The sequence below is a fragment of the Triturus cristatus genome, chromosome 1_1 (genome assembly GCF_964204655.1).
Source record: "Triturus cristatus chromosome 1_1, aTriCri1.1, whole genome shotgun sequence".
Lineage (NCBI taxonomy): Eukaryota > Metazoa > Chordata > Amphibia > Caudata > Salamandridae > Triturus > Triturus cristatus.
The window spans coordinates 919,076,142-919,096,337 of NC_140579.1; positions in this window are offsets into that span (position 1 = coordinate 919,076,142).

Here is a 20,196-nt window from a genome sequence, read left to right on the forward strand (position 1 = left end):
ACCCACATCTGGGTATACCCTGCCAACTTAGGGCGAACAAAGCAAATACAAGGAGATGATGGACAGAGCGCTGAAACTTTTCAGACACTCACCCTGAGTCACGGATGTGGGTTGAATCCATCATCATTCTTTAGCTCACTTCGCCACCTCAGTTCAGACCCAGCAATATGCAAATCAGTCTTGACCCTGTGTCTCATGGGAACAGCCCAGCTCGAGCAGCCAAGCCAGGTCTTCCCTGAACCGGAAACAAGCATCCTGGGATTGGTTTCTGGGTAACACACTTCATCAGCCAAGCTAGATTGAATACTGTAGCAAAGTGAGCAAAGGACCCACGTCTGGACATACACTGCCAACTTAGGGCGAACGAAGGAAACACAAGGAGATGATGGACGGAGCGCTGAAACTTTTCAGACACTCATCCACGGTCCCAGATGTGGGTTGTATCCATCATCATTCTTCAGCTCACTTCGCCACCTCAGTTTGGACCCAGCTATATGCAAATCAGTCTTGACCCTGTGCCTCATGGGAACAGTCCAGCCCAAACTGCCAAGCCAGGTCTTCCCTGAACCGGAAACAAGCATCCTGGGATTGGTTTCTGTGTAACAACGTTCATCAGCCAAGCTAGCTTGAATCCTGTGGCAAAGTGAGCAAAGGACCCATGTTTGGGCATATCCTGCCAACTTAGGGCGAACAAAGCAAACACAAGGAGATGATGGACAGAGCGCTGAAACTTTTCAGATACTCACCCCGAGTCACAGATATGGGTTGAATCCATCATCATTCTTTAGCTCACTTCGCCACCTCAGTTTAGACCCAGCTATATGCAAATCAGTCTTGAACCTGTGTCTCATGGGAACAGTCCAGCCCGAACAGGCAAGCCAGGTATTCCCTGAACCAAGCATCCAGGGACCGGTTTCTGGGTAACACCCTTCATCAGCCTGGCTAGCTTGAATCCAGTGGCAAAGTGTGCAAGGGACCCACGTCTGGGCATACCCTGTCAACATAGGGCGGACTAAGCAAACACAAGGAGATGATGGACGGAGCGCTGAAACTTTTCAGACTCTCACCCCCAGTCCCAGATGTGGGTTGAATCCATCATCATTCTTTAGCTCACTTCGCCACTTCAGTTCAGACCCAGCTATATGCAAATCTTTCTTGACCCTGTGTCTCATGGGAACAGTCCAGCCTGAACTGCCAAGCCAGGTCTTCCCTGAACCGGAATCAAGCATCCTGGAACTGGTTTTTGGGCAACACTCTTTATCAGCATGGCTAGCTTGAATCCAGTGGCAAAGTGTGCAAGGGGCCCACGTCTGGGCATACCCTGCCAACTTAGGGCGATCAAAGCAAACACAAGGAGATGATGGACGGAGCGCTGAAACTCTTCAGACACTCACCCACAGTCACAGATCTGGGTTGAATCCATCATCATTCTTTAGCTCACTTCGCCACCTCAGTTCAGACCCAGCGATATGCAAATCAGTCTTGACCCAGTGCGTCATGGGAACAGTCCAGCCCGAACTACCAAACAAGGTCTTCCCTGAACCGGAAACGAGCATCCTGGGACTGGTTTCTGGGTAACACCCTTCATCAGCCAGGCTAGCTTGAATCCAGTGGCAAAGTGTGCAAGGGACCCACGTCTAGGCATACCCTGCCAACCTAGGGTGAACAAAGCAAACACAAGGAGATGATGGACGGAGCGCTGAAACTCTTCAGACACTCACCCACAGTCACAGATCTGAGTCAAATCCATCATCATTCTTTAGCTCACTTCGCCACCTCAGTTCGTGCCCAGCTATAAGAAAATCACTCTTGACCCTGTGCCTCATGGGAACATCCAGCCCGAACTGCCAAGCCAGGTCTTCCCTGAACCGGAAACAAGCATCCTGGGACCGGTCTCTGTGTAACACCCTTCATCAGTCTGGCTAGCTTGAATCCAGTGGCAAAGTGAGTAAGGGACCCACGTCTCGGCATACCCTGCTAATTTAGGGCGAACAAAGCAAACACAAGGAGATGATGGACGGAGCGCTGAAACTTTTCAGACACTCACCCCCAGTCACCAATCTTGGTTGAATCTATCATCATTCTTTAGCTCACTTTGCCACCTCAGTTCAGACCCAGCAATAAGCAAATCAGTGTTGACCCTGTGCCTCATGGGAACAGTCCAGACCGAACTGCCAAGCTGGGTCTTCCCTGAACCGGAAACCAGCATCCTGGGACTGGCATCTGGGTAACACCGTTCATCAGCCAGGTTAGCTTGAATCCAGTGGCAAAGTGTACAAGGGACCCACGTTTGGGCATACCCTGCCAACTTAGGGCAAACAAAGCAAAGAGAAGGAGATGATGGCCGGAGCGCTGAAACTTTTCAGAGACTCACCCCCAGTGACAGATCTGGGTTGAATCCATAATCATTCTTTAGCTCAATTCGCCACCTCAGTTCAGACCCAGCTATATGGAAATCAGTCTTGACCCAGTGCTTCATGGGAACAGTCCAGCCCGAACAGCCAAGCCAAGTCTTCCCTGAACCGAAAACAAGCATCCTGGGACCAGTTTTTGGGCAACACCCTTCATCAGCCTGGCTAGCTTGAATCCAGTGGCAAAATGTGCAAGGGGTCCACCTCTGGGCAAACCCTGCCAACTTAGGGTGGACAATGCAAACACAAGGAAATGATGGACGGAGCACTGAAACTTTTCAGACACTCACCCACTGTCACAGATCTGGGTTGAATCCATCATCATTACTTTAGCTCACTTCGCCACCTCAGTTCAGACCCAGGTATATGCAAATCAGTCTTGGCGCTGTGCCTCATGGGAACAGTCCAGCCCGAACTTCCAAGCCGGGTCTTCCCTTAGCCGGAAACAAGCATCCTGGGACTGGTTGCAGGGTAACACCCTTCATGCGCCAGGCTAGCTTGAATCCAGTGGCAAAGTGAGCAAGGGACCCATGTCCCCTGCCAACTTAGGGCAAACAAAGCAAACAAAAGGAGATGATGGACGGAGCACTGAAACATTTCAGATTCTCACCCACAGTCACAGATGTGGGTTGAATCCATCATCATTCTTCAACTCACTTCACCCCCTCAGTTCAGACCCAGCTATATGCAAATCAGTCTTGACCCTGTGCCTCATGGGAACATTCCAGCCTGAACTGCCAAGCCAGGTCCTCCCTGAACCGGAAACAAGCATCTTGGTACTGGTTTCTGGGCAACACCCTTCATCAGCCTGGCTAGCTTAAATCCAGTCGCAAAGTGAGCAAAGGGGCCCACGTCTGGGCGTACCCTGCCAACTTATGGCGAACGAAGCAAACACAAGGAGATGATGGACGGAACGCTGACATTTTTCAGACACTTGCCCCAGTCACAGATGTGGGTTGAATCAATAATCATTCTTTAGCTCATTTTGCCACTGCAATTCAGACCCAGCTATATACAAATCAGTCTTGACCCTGTGTCTCATGGGAATAGTCCAGCCCGAACAGCCAAGCCAAGTCTTCCCTGAACCGGAAACAAGCATCCTGGGACCAGTTTTTGGGCAACACCCTTCATCTGCCTGGCTAGCTTGAATCTTGTGGCAAAGTGAGCAAAGGACCCACGTCTCGGCATACCCTGCTAATTTAGGGCGAACAAAGCAAACACAAGGAGATGATGGACGGAGCGCTGAAACTTTCAGACACTCACCCACGGTCACAGATCTTCGTTGAATCGATCATCATTCTTTGTATAACTTTTCAACCTCAGTTCAGACCCAGCTATATGCAAATCAGTCTTGAACCTGTGTCTCATAGGAACAGTCCAGCAGAACAGCCAAGCCAGGTCTTCCCTGAACCGGAAACAAGCATCCTTGGACCGGTTTCTGGGTAACGCCCTTCATCAGCCAGGCTAACTTGAATCCAGTGGCAAAGTGAGTAAGGACCCACGTCTCGGCATACCCTGCTAATTTAGGGCAAACAAAGCAAACACAAGGAGATGATGGACGGAGCGCTGAAACTTTTCAGACACTCACCCCCAGTCACCAATCTGGGCTGAATCCATCATCATTCTTTAGCTCACTTCGCCACCTCAGTTCAGACCCAGCAATATGCATATCAGTCTTGACCCTGTGCCTCATGGGAACAGTCCAGCCCGAACTGCCTAGCCAGGTCTTCCCTGAACCGGAAACCAGCATCCTAGAACTGGTTTCTGGGTAACACCCTTCATCAGCCAGGATAGCTTGAATCCTGTGGCAAAGTGAGCAGAGGACCCACGTCTCGGCATACCCTGCCAACTTAGGGCGAACAAAGCAAACACAAGGAGATGATGGACGGAGCGCTGAAACTTTTCAGACACTCACCCCCGGTCACAGATCTGGATTGAATCCATCATCATTCTTTAGCTCAAATCGTCACCTCAGTTCGGACCCAGCTATATGCAAATCAGTCTTGACCCTGTGCCTCATGGGAACAGTCCAGCCCGAACTGCCAAGCCAGGTATTCCCTGAACCGGAAACAAGCATCCTGGGATTGGTTTCTGTGTAACAACCTTCATCACCCAAGCTGGCTTGAATCCTGTGGCAAAGTGAGCCAAGGACCCACGTCTGGGCATACCCTGCCAACTTAGGGCGAACAAAGCAAACACAAGGAGATGATGGACAGAGCGCTGAAACTTTTCAGACACTCACCCCGAGTCACAGATGTGGGTTGAATCCATCATCATTCTTTAGCTCACTTTGCCACCTCAGCTCAGACCCAGCTATATGCAAATCAGTCTTTTTTTTTTTTTTTTGTTCCTCATATACCGTTGTGGAATTCTTGAAGGGAGCTTAGGCAACTCAAACTGAAAAGGTCAATCCTACCCGGTCCTGATGTTAAGCGACCAAGTTCAGAAGGAGCCATGCCTGATCCCTCAAGTTGCCACTGCTTTCCCAATCCACTCCTTTTCATGCCGTAACTAGCTCCCTGCGTTACTGGGGAGATTTAGGAACCGACAGGGCCCAGGATAAATCATAGGAACACCAAATTACCTTCACCTGTCTTGCCATACCAACAGGGGCTTCCAAATTTTATCAAAACTTGTGGGATCACATGCCATATCTGACTTACTGGTAAAAATAACATGTTTAAGACATTTTGAAAAGGAAGGAGGTATTGGATCCTTCCAGGCTCTGCATATTTCGCGCCTGGCAAGGAGTATGACGTAAAAAATGAACCTTGTGTTGGGATCATCAGTATTATAAGCTACTCCTAGTCCGGAAAGAATAGTGCTAGTTGCTATTACCATTGGTATCTGGAGAACATCTCCCAGAAAGCCCTGTACTAAATCCCAATATTTTTTTATTTCTGGACAAACAGCCAGCATATGCACATCATCTGCAGCCAGGAGTCTACATCTTGGGCAATGATATTCTAGATTAGCGAATTTCATAAGTTTCTTTGGGGATATATATGCCCTATACATAGTGTACAAATGGTTCCGCTTTAATGTGGCCGGCTTCACCACAGCCTGCAAGATAGTAAATGAATCGATCCAAAAATCCACCGAGTCTCTGATACTAGTATATTTCATTCCATAGCTTTTGTATCTCTGATTCAGAGATGTTCTCGGCTTCTAGCATAGCTGTGTACCAGTATGAAATTTGATTTTTCCACTTATTCTTCCTGTATACTAGATCAAATTTTGGATGAGGGTTATTGAGATTCCAGGGCTTAGTTAACCACCATCTGGACAGCTGATGATATTTAAACCTAGTAAGTGTACCCCCGGTAAGACCAGATATTGCCTCCCAGCTAAGAAGCTGCGAATCAACCTGGAGATCTCCCCAACACTCAATCCCCGCTGCCCTAAGAGGGCGATATAGTAGGTCATCGAGGCAGGCCGGTGTTCCTGGACATTCCCAAATTGGAGCCTGCACTGAGTAATAGGGAATATCAAGCTTCTTCCTCACAAAAACCCAATTTCTAATAGCTGTCCCCAAGATCTTTAGTCTTATTTTTTGTAAACATTTTGGGTCTCCAAACTTAAAAAGAAAATGTGATTGGCCCTGTGGTACATCCCGTAGCAGCGCTTGAAATAATAAACCTAACGATGTTGCCTCTATCTCCCCCGCCAGGGGTCTAAAGTTTTTAAAATGGAAAGCATGGCAATACACCAATAGATCAGGGAAGGCTAAACCTCCTGTTTTTAAAGTTCTCCTGAGCTTCTTCCATGCTACCCTTGGCGATTTTGAATTCCAGATAAAGGAACCCAGTTTCCCTTGCAACTTTTTGATAGATGCAGTATTAAAAAATAAGGGGATGGAATTAAATAGGAAAGTAAGTTTAGGAAGGATGATCATCTTAATTAGATTGACCCTCCCAAAGATATTTAAGGGGAGTGATGACCATCTTTGCAGTAGAGCACAAACCTCCTTAGATACCTTATCCATGTTAGTTTTAGTGATGTCCTCCATTTTATGGGTCAAAAGGACCCCCAGGTACCTCATTTTTAACTTGGCTCCCACCGTACTAACCTCTTGGTTCCACTCCATGATTTCGGTTTTATCTTTATTAATGGAATAGCCAGAGACCACCCCGAATTCTTCAGCTAACGCTATCATTCTGGGCAAGGCGACCCCTGGGTTTGAATTGAACATAAGAAGGTCATCTGCATATAATGCAAATTTTAATTCTAAATCAGAAATCCTAAAGGGTTTGAATGCTAAGTCAGATCTAAGTAAACAAACGAAGGGCTCAATATACAAATCAAACAATAAAGGTGACAGCGGACATCCCTGCCTGGTCCCACGAGCAATTGGTACCCAGTTGGTTAAAAGACCGTTGATTAATATCTTTGGCCGTGCGGAGCAGTAAAGAGACCTCATAGCAGTTATGAACTTGTTTGGAAAGCCAAAGGCATCCAGAACCCTCCATAAATATAGCCAATCTACCTGATCGAACGCCTTGGCGGCGTCCACTGCCGCCAGGGTCAAAGGAAGCCTTTTGCTGATGGCGACATCTATCGCTGCGATAACCTGAAATGTCAGTTAATTTAGTTGTCTATCTGGGATGAAGCCCCTTTGATCCTGATGGATGATTGTCTTTACCGTTTTGGCCAGTCTGGCTGCGAGCACGCCGGCAAAAACCTTGTAGTCCGTATTTAACAGCGAGACTGGCCTATAGGATTCGATCTTTAGTGGATCCTTATTTGGTTTCAGGATTAAGGTTACAGTAGCCTCTGCCCATGAGTCGGGAGCAATCCCCCCCTCTGCAAAGATTTTATTGCACAGAGTTGTAAGGACAGGCACTATTTGATCTATAATTATCCTATACATTTCCACAGGGAGACCGTCGGGCCCAGCTGCCTTACCATTAGCCATTCTCATCAGCTGAGCTCTGACCTCACCTTCCTTTATGTCCGACGCAAGGAAGCTATAGTTCTCTTCAGCCAGACATGGAAGCTGTATCTTACTAAGCCAGTTTTCTAATAGCAGCGGGGATTGGTTTATTTTAGCAGTGTACAGCGTTTTAAAGAAAGATTCAGCCTCCTCCCTAATTTGCTCATCATCGCTTGTAACAATACCCGAGCTTCCCCGGGTTAGACTAGTGATCAAATTTCTATTTCTGTCCATCCGAGATTTCCAGGCAAGAAGGCGACCACATTTCTCCCCATATGAAAATTTTTGAAGTTTGCTGGCGTCCCATCTACTTTTGAGGACCTTATCCAAGCCCGCTTGATAGTCTGCTCGCAGGCCATCTAGTTCCTTTTGCAGGGGAGGTTTCATGCTGGATTGATTGGCTGAGGCTACTTGGAGTTCCAGCTCTTTTGATTTGATTTTATGAAGCTCTTCTTCCTTCTTCTCTTTAATCCTCCTGTTCCTCACGATTGACAAAGAGGTCAGCATACCACGCAGAAAAGCTTTAAATGTTTCCCAGACCACTTGTTGGGTGGCTGAGCCTGTGTTATTATTAAAGAAGTCCTCAGTCAAAATTATCAGTTCCATTTTTGTCCCATCCTCTAGTAGCATAGATCTATCTAGAGTCCATCTCCTTTGTATTTCTTTTACTTTGAAAATAATGATTAACTCCACTGTTGAGTGGTCCGACAGGATAGCTGGGGCATATTCGGTAGTGTCAACGGCCGCAAGTAACACCTGATCAATAAGGAAAAAATCTATTCTGGAATGGTGGCCATGTCTACGGCTATAGAAAAAGAAGTCCCTCTTTGTGCTGTTTCTAACTCTCCAGACATCCATAAGGTTATAATCTTTAACTAAGTTTTTGAGCTCTCTCCGGGACTTCGCTGGGGGTGTAAATTTAACCCTCGATGTTCGATCCAGCTTGTCATCCAAAATCAAATTGAAATCGCCCCCTAAGATAACTGGCCCTAAGTAGTCTAAAAGAGTTGTTCTAAGCTTCAGGAGTGCCCCTGGAAGATCTTGATTAGGGCCATAATATACAGCACATACAAAAGGAATACTCTGACATTGTAGAGAGGCCACCAGCCACCTTCCTGACTGGTCAGTATCATATTTCACAACCTTAATCCCTGCATTAGCTCTGATCAATATTGCTACCTGTCTAGTGCTACCATTCTGGTCTGAACATAGGACTTCTTGTATCCACGCAAATCAGTCTTGAACCTGTGTCTCATGGGAACAGTCCAGCCCGAACAGGCACGCCAGGTCTTCCCTGAACCGGAAACAAGCTTCCTGGGACCGGTTTTTGGGTAACACCCTTCGTCAGCGTGGATAGCTTGAAACCAGTGGCAAAGTGTGCAAGGGACCCACGTCTGGGCATACCCTGCCAACTTAGGGTGAACAAAGCAAACACAAGGAGATGATGGACGGAGCGCTGAAACTTTTCAGACACTCCCCCACAGTCACAGATCTGGGTTGAATCCATCATCATTACTTTAGCTCACTTCGCCACCTCAGTTCGGACCCAGGTATATGCAAATCAGTCTTGACGCTGTGCCTCATGGGAACAGTCCAGCCCGAACTTCCAAGCCGGGTCTTCCCTTAGCCGGAAACAAGCATCCTGGGACTGGTTGCTGGGTAACACCCTTCATGCGCCAGGCTAGCTTGAATCCAGTGGCAAAGTGAGCAAGGGACCCATGTCCCCTGCCAACTTAGGGCAAACAAAGCAAACACAAGGAGATGATGGACGGAGCACTGAAACTTTTCAGATTCTCACCCACAGTCACAGATGTGGGTTGAATCCATCATCATTCTTTAACTCACTTCGCCACCTCAGTTCAGACCCAGCTATATGCAAATCAGTCTTGACCCTGTGCCTCATGGGAACATTCCAGCCTGAACTGCCAAGCCAGGTCCTTCCTGAACCCAAAACAAGCATCCTGGGGCCGGTTTCTGGGTAACACCATTCATCAGCCTGGCTAGCTTGAATAGAGTGACAAAGTAAGCAAGGGACCTTAAGCAAACACAAGGAGATGATGGACGGAGCGCTGAAACCTTTCAGACACTCACCCACGGTCACAGATCTGGGTTGAATCCATCATCATTCTTTAGCTCACTTCGCCACCTCAGTTCGGACCCAGCTATATGCAAATCAGTCTTGACACTGTGCCTCATGGGAATAGTCCAGCCCGAACTGCCAAACCAGGTCTTCTCTGAACCGGAAACAAGCATCCACGGACTGGTTTCTGGGTAACACCCTTCATCAGCCAAGCTAGCTTGAATCCTGTGGCAAAGTGAGCAAAGGACCCACGTCTGGGCATACCCTGCCAACTTAGGGCGAACAAAGCAAACACAAGGAGGTGATGGACGGAGCGCTGAAACTTTTCAGACACTCACCCACAGTCACAGATCTGGGTTGAATCCATCATCATTCTTTAGCTCACTTCGCCACCTCAGTTCGGACCCAGCTATATGCAAATCAGTCTTGACCCTGTGCCTCAAGGGAACAGTCCAGCCCGAACTGCCAAGCCAGGTCTTCCCTGAACCAGAAACAAGCATCCTGGGACTGGTTTTTGGGTAACACCCTTCATCAGCCAAGCTAGCTGGAATCCTGTGGTAAAGTGAGCAAAGGACCCACGTCTGGGCATACCATGACAACGTAGGGCAAAGTAAGCAAACACAAGGAGATGATGGACAGAGCGCTGAAACCTTTCAGACACTCACCCACAGTCACAGATCTGGGTTGAATCCATCATCATTCTTTAGCTCACTTCGCCACCTCAGTTCGGACCCAGCTATATGCAAATCAGTCTTGACCCTGTGCCTCAAGGGAACAGTCCAGCCCGAACTGCCAAGCCAGGTCTTCCCTGAACCAGAAACAAGCATCCTGGGACTGGTTTTTGGGTAACACCCTTCATCAGCCAAGCTAGCTGGAATCCTGTGGTAAAGTGAGCAAAGGACCCACGTCTGGGCATACCATGACAACGTAGGGCAAAGTAAGCAAACACAAGGAGATGATGGACAGAGCGCTTAAACCTTTCAGACACTCACCCACGGTCACAGATCTGGGTTGAATCCATCATCATTCTTTAGCTCACTTCGCCACCTCAGTTCAGACCCAGCTATATGCAAATCAGTCTTGACACTGTGCCTCATGGGAACAGTCCAGCCCGAACTGCCAAACCAGGTCTTCCCTGAACCGGAAACAAGCATCCACGGACTGGTTTCTGGGTAACACCCTTCATCAGCCAAGCTAGCTTGAATCCTGTGGCAAAGTGAGCAAAGGACCCACGTCTGGGCATACTCTGCCAACTTAGGGCGAACAAAGCAAACACAAGGAGATGATGGATAGAGTGCTGAAACTTTTCAGATACTCACCCGAAGTCACAGATTTGGGTTGAATCCATCATCATTCTTTAGCTCACTTCGCCACCTAAATTCAGACCCAGCTATATGCAAATCAGTCATGTTTCCCAGACCACTTGTTGGGTGGCTGAGCCTGTGTTATTATTAAAGCAGTCCTCAGTCAAAATTATCAGTTCCATTTTTGTCCCATCCTCTAGTAGCATAGATCTATCTAGAGTCCATCTCCTTTGTATTTCTTTTACTTTGAAAATAATGATTAACTCCACTGTTGAGTGGTCCGACAGGATAGCTGGGGCATATTCGGTAGTGTCAACGGCCGCAAGTAACACCTGATCAATAAGGAAAAAATCTATTCTGGAATGGTGGCCATGTCTACGGCTATAGAAAGAGAAGTCCCTCTTTGTGCTGTTTCTAACTCTCCAGACATCCATAAGGTTATAATCTTTAACTAAGTTTTTGAGCTCTCTCCGGGATTTCGCTGGGGGTGTAAATTTAACCCTCGATGTTCGATCCAGCTGGTCATCCAAAATCAAATTGAAATCGCCCCCTAAGATAACTGGCCCTGTGTAGTCTAAAAGAGTTGTTCTAAGCTTCAGGAGTGCCCCAGGAAGATCTTGATTAGGGCCATAATATACAGCACATACAAAAGGAATACTCTGACATTGTAGAGACACCACCAGCCACCTTCCTGACTGGTCAGTATCATATTTCACAACCTTAATCCCTGCATTAGCTCTGATCAATATTGCTACCCCTCTAGTGCTACCATTCTGGTCTGAACATAGGACTTCTTGTATCCACGCAAATCAGTCTTGAACCTGTGTCTCATGGGAACAGTCCAGCCCGAACAGGCACGCCAGGTCTTCCCTGAACCGGAAACAAGCTTCCTGGGACCGTTTTTTGGGTAACACCCTACATCAGCCTGGCTAGCTTGAATCCAGTGGCAAAGTGTGCAAGGGACCCACGTCTGGGCATACCCTGCCAACTAAGGGTGAACAAAGCAAACACAAGGAGATGATGGACAGAGCGCTGAAACTTTTCAGACACTCACCCACAGTCACAGATCTGGGTTGAATCCATCATCATTACTTTAGCTCACTTCGCCACCTCAGTTCGGACCCAGGTATATGCAAATCAGTCTTGACGCTGTGCCTCATGGGAACAGTCCGGCCTGAACTTCCAAGCCGGGTCTTCCCTTAGCCGGAAACAAGCATCCTGGGACTGGTTGCAGGGTAACACCCTTCATGCGCCAGGCTAGCTTGAATCCAGTGGCAAAGTGAGTAAGGGACCCATGTCTGGCATACCCTGCCAACTTAGGGCAAACAAAGCAAACACAAGGAGATGATGGACGGAGCCCTGAAACATTTCAGATTCTCACCCACAGTCACAGATGTGGGTTGAATCCATCATCATTCTTTAACTCACTTCGCCACCTCAGTTCAGACCCAACTATATGCAAATCAGTCTTGACCCTGTGCCTCATGGGAACATTTCAGCCTGAACTGCCAAGCCAGGTCCTCCCTGAACCCAAAACAAGCATCCTGGGACCGGTTTCTGGGTAACACCATTCATCAGCCTGGCTAGCTTGAATAGAGTGGCAAAGTAAGCAAGGGACCCATGTCTGGGCATACCCTGCCAACTTAGGGCTTACAATGCAAACACAAGGAGATGATGGACGGAGCGCTGAAACTTTTCAGACACTCACCCCCAGTCACAGATCTGGATTGAATCCATCATTATTCTTTAGCTCACTTCGCCACCTCAGTTCGGACCCAGCTATATGTAAATCAGTCTTGACCCTGTGCCTCATGGGAACGGTCCAGCCCGAACTGCCAAGCCAGGTCTTCCCTGAACCGGAAATATTCATCCAGGGACCGGTTTCTGGGTAACACCCTTCATCACCCAAGCTAGCTTGAATCCTATGGCAAAGTGAGCAAAGGACCCACGTCTGGGCATACCTTGCCAACTTAGGGCGAACAAAGCAAACACAAGGAGATGATGGACAGAGCGCTGAAACTTTTCAGACACTCACCCCGAGTTACAGATGTGGGTTGAATCCATCATCATTCTTTAGCTCACTTCGCCACCTCAGTTCAGACCCAGCTATATGCAAATCAGTCTTGAACCTGAGTTTCATGGGAACAGTCCAGCCCGAACAGGCAAGCCAGGTCTTCCCTGAACCAAGCATCCAGGGACCGGTTTCTGGGTAACACCCTTCAGCAGCCTGGCTAGCTTGAATCCAGTGGCAAAGTGTGCAAGGGACCCACGTCTGGGCATACCCTGCTAACTTTGGGCGAACAAAGCAAACACAAGGAGGTGATGGACGGAGCGCTGAAACCTTTCAGACACTCACCCACGTTCACAGATCTGGGTTGAATCCATCATCATTCTTTAGCTCACTTCGCCACCTCAGTTCGGACCCAGTTATATGCAAATCAGTCTTGACACTGTGCCTCATGGGAACAGTCCAGCCCGAACTGCCAAACCAGGTCTTCCCTGAACCGGAAACAAGCATCCACGGACTGGTTTCTGGGTAACACCCTTCATCAGCCAAGCTAGCTTGAATCCTGTGGCAAAGTGAGCAAAGGACCCACGTCTGGGCATACTCTGCCAACTTAGGGCGAACAAAGCAAACACAAGGAGATGATGGACAGAGCGCTGAAACTTTTCAGATACTCACCCGAAGTCACAGATTTGGGTTGAATCCATCATCATTCTTTAGCTCACTTCGCCACCTAAATTCAGACCCAGCTATATGCAAATCAGTCATGTTTCCCAGACCACTTGTTGGGTGGCTGAGCCTGTGTTATTTTTAAAGAAGTCCTCAGTCAAAATTATCAGTTCCATTTTTGTCCCATCCTCTAGTAGCATAGATCTATCTAGAGTCCATCTCCTTTGTATTTCTTTTACTTTGAAAATAATGATTAACTCCACTGTTGAGTGGTCCGACAGGATAGCTGGGGCATATTCGGTAGTGTCAACGGCCGCAAGTAACACCTGATCAATAAGGAAAAAATCTATTCTGGAATGGTGGCCATGTCTACGGCTATAGAAAGAGAAGTCCCTCTTTGTGCTGTTTCTAACTCTCCAGACATCCATAAGGTTATAATCTTTAATAAGTTTTTGAGCTCTCTCCGGGATTTCGCTGGGGGTGTAAATGTAACCCTCGATGTTCGATCCAGCTTGTCATCCAAAATCAAATTGAAATCGCCCCCTAAGATAACTAGCCCTGTGTAGTCTAAAAGAGTTGTTCTAAGCTTCAGGAGTGCCCCTGGAAGATCTTGATTAGGGCCATAATATACAGCACATACAAAAGGAATACTCTGACATTGTAGAGACGCCACCAGCCACCTTCCTGACTGGTCAGTATCATATTTCCCAACCTTAATCCCTGCATTAGCTCTGATCAATATTGCTACCCCTCTAGCGCTACCATTCTGGTCTGAACATAGGACTTCTTGTATCCACGCAAATCAGTCTTGAACCTGTGTCTCATGGGAACAGTCTAGCCCGAACAGGCACGCCAGGTCTTCCCTGAACCGGAAACAAGCTTCCTGGGACCGGTTTTTGGGTAACACCCTTCATCAGCCTGGCTAGCTTGAATCCAGTGGCAAAGTGTGCAAGGGACCCACGTCTGGGCATACCCTGCCAACTAAGGGTGAACAAAGCAAACACAAGGAGATGATGGACGGAGCGCTGAAACTTTTCAGACACTCACCCACAGTCACAGATCTGGGTTGAATCCATCATCATTACTTTAGCTCACTTCGCCACCTCAGTTCGGACCCAGGTATATGCAAATCAGTCTTGACGCTGTGCCTCATGGGAACAGTCCGGCCCAAACTTCCAAGCCGGGTCTTCCCTTAGCTGGAAACAAGCATCCTGGGACTGGTTGCAGGGTAACACCCTTCATGCGCCAGGCTAGCTTGAATCCAGTGGCAAAGTGAGTAAGGGACCCATGTCTGGCATACCCTGCAACTTAGGGCAAACAAAGCAAACACAAGGAGATGATGGACGGAGCCCTGAAACATTTCAGATTCTCACCCACAGTCACAGATGTGGGTTGAATCCATCATCATTCTTTAACTCACTTCGCCACCTCAGTTCAGACCCAACTATATGCAAATCAGTCTTGACCCTGTGCCTCATGGGAACATTCCAGCCTGAACTGCCAAGCCAGGTCCTCCCTGAACCCAAAACAAGCATCCTGGGACCGGTTTCTGGGTAACACCATTCATCAGCCTGGCTAGCTTGAATAGAGTGGCAAAGTAAGCAAGGGACCCATGTCTGGGCATACCCTGCCAACTTAGGGCTTACAATGCAAACACAAGGAGATGATGGACGGAGCGCTGAAACTTTTCAGACACTCACCCCCAGTCACAGATCTGGATTGAATCCATCATTATTCTTTAGCTCACTTCGCCACCTCAGTTTGGACCCAGCTATATGCAAATCAGTCTTGACCCTGTGCCTCATGGGAACGGTCCAGCCCGAACTGCCAAGCCAGGTCTTCCCTGAACCGGAAACATTCATCCAGGGACCGGTTTCTGGGTAACACCCTTCATCACCCAAGCTAGCTTGAATCCTATAGCAAAGTGAGCAAAGGACCCACGTCTGGGCATACCTTGCCAACTTAGGGCGAACAAAGCAACCACAAGGAGATGATGGACAGAGCGCTGAAACTTTTCAGACACTCACCCCGAGTCACAGATGAGGGTTGAATCCATCATCATTCTTTAGCTCACTTAGCCACCTCAGTTCAGACCCAGCTATATGCAAATCAGTCTTGAACCTGTGTTTCATGGGAACAGTCCAGCCCGAACAGGCAAGCCACATCTTCCCTGAACCAAGCATCCAGGGACCGGTTTCTGGGTAACACCCTTCAGCAGCCTGGCTAGCTTGAATCCAGTGGCAAAGTGTGCATGGGACCCACGTCTGGGCATACCCTGCTATCTTTGGGCCAACAAAGCAAACACAAGGAGATGATGGACGGAGCGCTGAAACTTTTCAGACACTCACCCACAGTCACAGATCTGGGTTGAATCCATCATCATTCTTTAGCTCACTTCGCCACCTCAGTTCGGACCCAGCTATATGCAAATCAGTCTTGACCCTGTGCCTCATGGGAACATTCCAGCCTGAACTGCCAAGCCAGGTCCTCCCTGAACCGGAAACAAGCATCTTGGTACTGGTTTCTGGGCAACACCCTTCATCAGCCTGGCTAGCTTAAATCCAGTCGCAAAGTGAGCAAAGGGGCCCACGTCTGGGCGTACCCTGCCAACTTATGGCGAACGAAGCAAACACAAGGAGATGATGGACGGAACGCTGACATTTTTCAGACACTTGCCCCAGTCACAGATGTGGGTTGAATCAATAATCATTCTTTAGCTCATTTTGCCACTGCAATTCAGACCCAGCTATATACAAATCAGTCTTGACCCTGTGTCTCATGGGAATAGTCCAGCCCGAACAGCCAAGCCAAGTCTTCCCTGAACCGGAAACAAGCATCCTGGGACCAGTTTTTGGGCAACACCCTTCATCTGCCTGGCTAGCTTGAATCAAGTGGCAAAGTGTGCAAGGGGCCCACGTCTGGGCATACCCTGCCAACTTAGGGCGAACAAAGCAAACACCAGGAGATGATGGACGGAGCACTGAAACTTTTCAGACACTCACCCACAGCCACAGATCTGGGTTGAATCCATCATCATTCTTAAGCTCACTTCGCCACCTCAGTTCGGACCCAGCTATATGCAAATCAGTCTTGACCCTGTGCCTCATGGGACCAGTCCGGCCCAAACTGCCAAGCCAGGTCTTCCCTGAACAGGAAACAAGCATCCTGGGACTGGTTTCTGGATAACACCCTTCATCAGCCAAGCTAGCTTGAATCTTGTGGCAAAGTGAGCAAAGGACCCACGTCTCGGCATACCCTGCTAATTTAGGGCGAACAAAGCAAACACAAGGAGATGATGGACGGAGCGCTGAAACTTTCAGACACTCACCCACGGTCACAGATCTTCGTTGAATCGATCATCATTCTTTGTATAACTTTTCAACCTCAGTTCAGACCCAGCTATATGCAAATCAGTCTTGAACCTGTGTCTCATAGGAACAGTCCAGCAGAACAGCCAAGCCAGGTCTTCCCTGAACCGGAAACAAGCATCCTTGGACCGGTTTCTGGGTAACGCCCTTCATCAGCCAGGCTAACTTGAATCCAGTGGCAAAGTGAGTAAGGACCCACGTCTCGGCATACCCTGCTAATTTAGGGCAAACAAAGCAAACACAAGGAGATGATGGACGGAGCGCTGAAACTTTTCAGACACTCACCCCCAGTCACCAATCTGGGCTGAATCCATCATCATTCTTTAGCTCACTTCGCCACCTCAGTTCAGACCCAGCAATATGCATATCAGTCTTGACCCTGTGCCTCATGGGAACAGTCCAGCCCGAACTGCCAAGCCAGGTCTTCCCTGAACCGGAAACCAGCATCCTAGAACTGGTTTCTGGGTAACACCCTTCATCAGCCAGGATAGCTTGAATCCTGTGGCAAAGTGAGCAGAGGACCCACGTCTCGGCATACCCTGCCAACTTAGGGCGAACAAAGCAAACACAAGGAGATGATGGACGGAGCGCTGAAACTTTTCAGACACTCACCCCCGGTCACAGATCTGGATTGAATCCATCATCATTCTTTAGCTCAAATCGTCACCTCAGTTCGGACCCAGCTATATGCAAATCAGTCTTGACCCTGTGCCTCATGGGAACAGTCCAGCCCGAACTGCCAAGCCAGGTATTCCCTGAACCGGAAACAAGCATCCTGGGATTGGTTTCTGTGTAACAACCTTCATCACCCAAGCTGGCTTGAATCCTGTGGCAAAGTGAGCCAAGGACCCACGTCTGGGCATACCCTGCCAACTTAGGGCGAACAAAGCAAACACAAGGAGATGATGGACAGAGCGCTGAAACTTTTCAGACACTCACCCCGAGTCACAGATGTGGGTTGAATCCATCATCATTCTTTAGCTCACTTTGCCACCTCAGCTCAGACCCAGCTATATGCAAATCAGTCTTTTTTTTTTTTTTTTTTTTTTTTTTTGTTCCTCATATACCGTTGTGGAATTCTTGAAGGGAGCTTAGGCAACTCAAACTGAAAAGGTCAATCCTACCCGGTCCTGATGTTAAGCGACCAAGTTCAGAAGGAGCCATGCCTGATCCCTCAAGTTGCCACTGCTTTCCCAATCCACTCCTTTTCATGCCGTAACTAGCTCCCTGCGTTACTGGGGAGATTTAGGAACCGACAGGGCCCAGGATAAATCATAGGAACACCAAATTACCTTCACCTGTCTTGCCATACCAACAGGGGCTTCCAAATTTTATCAAAACTTGTGGGATCACATGCCATATCTGACTTACTGGTAAAAATAACATGTTTAAGACATTTTGAAAAGGAAGGAGGTATTGGATCCTTCCAGGCTCTGCATATTTCGCGCCTGGCAAGGAGTATGACGTAAAAAATGAACCTTGTGTTGGGATCATCAGTATTATAAGCTACTCCTAGTCCGGAAAGAATAGTGCTAGTTGCTATTACCATTGGTATCTGGAGAACATCTCCCAGAAAGCCCTGTACTAAATCCCAATATTTTTTTATTTCTGGACAAACAGCCAGCATATGCACATCATCTGCAGCCAGGAGTCTACATCTTGGGCAATGATATTCTAGATTAGCGAATTTCATAAGTTTCTTTGGGGATATATATGCCCTATACATAGTGTACAAATGGTTCCGCTTTAATGTGGCCGGCTTCACCACAGCCTGCAAGATAGTAAATGAATCGATCCAAAAATCCACCGAGTCTCTGATACTAGTATATTTCATTCCATAGCTTTTGTATCTCTGATTCAGAGATGTTCTCGGCTTCTAGCATAGCTGTGTACCAGTATGAAATTTGATTTTTCCACTTATTCTTCCTGTATACTAGATCAAATTTTGGATGAGGGTTATTGAGATTCCAGGGCTTAGTTAACCACCATCTGGACAGCTGATGATATTTAAACCTAGTAAGTGTACCCCCGGTAAGACCAGATATTGCCTCCCAGCTAAGAAGCTGCGAATCAACCTGGAGATCTCCCCAACACTCAATCCCCGCTGCCCTAAGAGGGCGAGATAGTAGGTCATCGAGGCAGGCCGGTGTTCCTGGACATTCCCAAATTGGAGCCTGCACTGAGTAATAGGGAATATCAAGCTTCTTCCTCACAAAAACCCAATTTCTAATAGCTGTCCCCAAGATCTTTAGTCTTATTTTTTGTAAACATTTTGGGTCTCCAAACTTAAAAAGAAAATGTGATTGGCCCTGTGGTACATCCCGTAGCAGCGCTTGAAATAATAAACCTAACGATGTTGCCTCTATCTCCCCCGCCAGGGGTCTAAAGTTTTTAAAATGGAAAGCATGGCAATACACCAATAGATCAGGGAAGGCTAAACCTCCTGTTTTTAAAGTTCTCCTGAGCTTCTTCCATGCTACCCTTGGCGATTTTGAATTCCAGATAAAGGAACCCAGTTTCCCTTGCAACTTTTTGATAGATGCAGTATTAAAAAATAAGGGGATGGAATTAAATAGGAAAGTAAGTTTAGGAAGGATGATCATCTTAATTAGATTGACCCTCCCAAAGATATTTAAGGGGAGTGATGACCATCTTTGCAGTAGAGCACAAACCTCCTTAGATACCTTATCCATGTTAGTTTTAGTGATGTCCTCCATTTTATGGGTCAAAAGGACCCCCAGGTACCTCATTTTTAACTTGGCTCCCACCGTACTAACCTCTTGGTTCCACTCCATGATTTCGGTTTTATCTTTATTAATGGAATAGCCAGAGACCACCCCGAATTCTTCAGCTAACGCTATCATTCTGGGCAAGGCGACCCCTGGGTTTGAAGTGAACATAAGAAGGTCATCTGCATATAATGCAAATTTTAATTCTAAATCAGAAATCCTAAAGGGTTTGAATGCTAAGTCAGATCTAAGTAAACAAACGAAGGGCTCAATATACAAATCAAACAATAAAGGTGACAGCGGACATCCCTGCCTGGTCCCACGAGCAATTGGTACCCAGTTGGTTAAAAGACCGTTGATTAATATCTTTGGCCGTGCGGAGCAGTAAAGAGACCTCATAGCAGTTATGAACTTGTTTGGAAAGCCAAAGGCATCCAGAACCCTCCATAAATATAGCCAATCTACCTGATCGAACGCCTTGGCGGCGTCCACTGCCGCCAGGGTCAAAGGAAGCCTTTTGCTGATGGCGACATCTATCGCTGCGATAACCTGAAATGTCAGTTAATTTAGTTGTCTATCTGGGATGAAGCCCCTTTGATCCTGATGGATGATTGTCTTTACCGTTTTGGCCAGTCTGGCTGCGAGCACGCCGGCAAAAACCTTGTAGTCCGTATTTAACAGCGAGACTGGCCTATAG